Below are 542 nucleotides of genomic sequence, written 5' to 3'. Positions count from 1 at the left end.
CTCGGCTCCCTTTTTTTGCATGCAAGCCAACCGATCGAGGCCATGGGCGCCTGCCGGTCACCGGAGCAACCAGTCGCCGGACAAAAATCGCCGGAAGGCATGCACGCCCTGTATTTCGTTCGAGGGACGTTGGCCGGGGTGCACGCAATGGGAGGCCCATCGCGCACACCTACTCCCCCCGTGGGGGGGGGGAGAGGGGGTGCCGGACCACCACCCCCTAAAGAGCATTAGAGATTTTACAGATATGCTACCAGTAGACGTTAAAATGTCTGAAACGGGGACACTTTTTCCAAACAAGCAAATCCCACACCGAGGGTGCGCAGGTGCCGATGGTGGTCGAGGCATGTGCCCGCAACAAGGGCCAACGTGAGCCGATGGTGGTCGAGGCAACCGCCCGCACCAGCTCGAGGCATGTGCCCACACCAAGGCCCGGCATGTATCGATGGTGTTCGACGTAGGGGCCATCTTCTGCTGATGGTGGTCGAGGCAAGAGCCCGCACCAAGGGCCAGCGTGTGCCCATGGTGCTCGAGGCAACCGTCCG

This window comes from Durio zibethinus, unplaced genomic scaffold, assembly GCF_047325235.1.
Source record: "Durio zibethinus cultivar Kanyao isolate XHJ-2024 unplaced genomic scaffold, ASM4732523v1 HiC_scaffold_394, whole genome shotgun sequence".
NCBI lineage: Eukaryota > Viridiplantae > Streptophyta > Magnoliopsida > Malvales > Malvaceae > Durio > Durio zibethinus.
The sequence above is the reverse complement of the archived record's forward strand: the minus strand, read 5'-3'. Positions refer to the sequence as shown.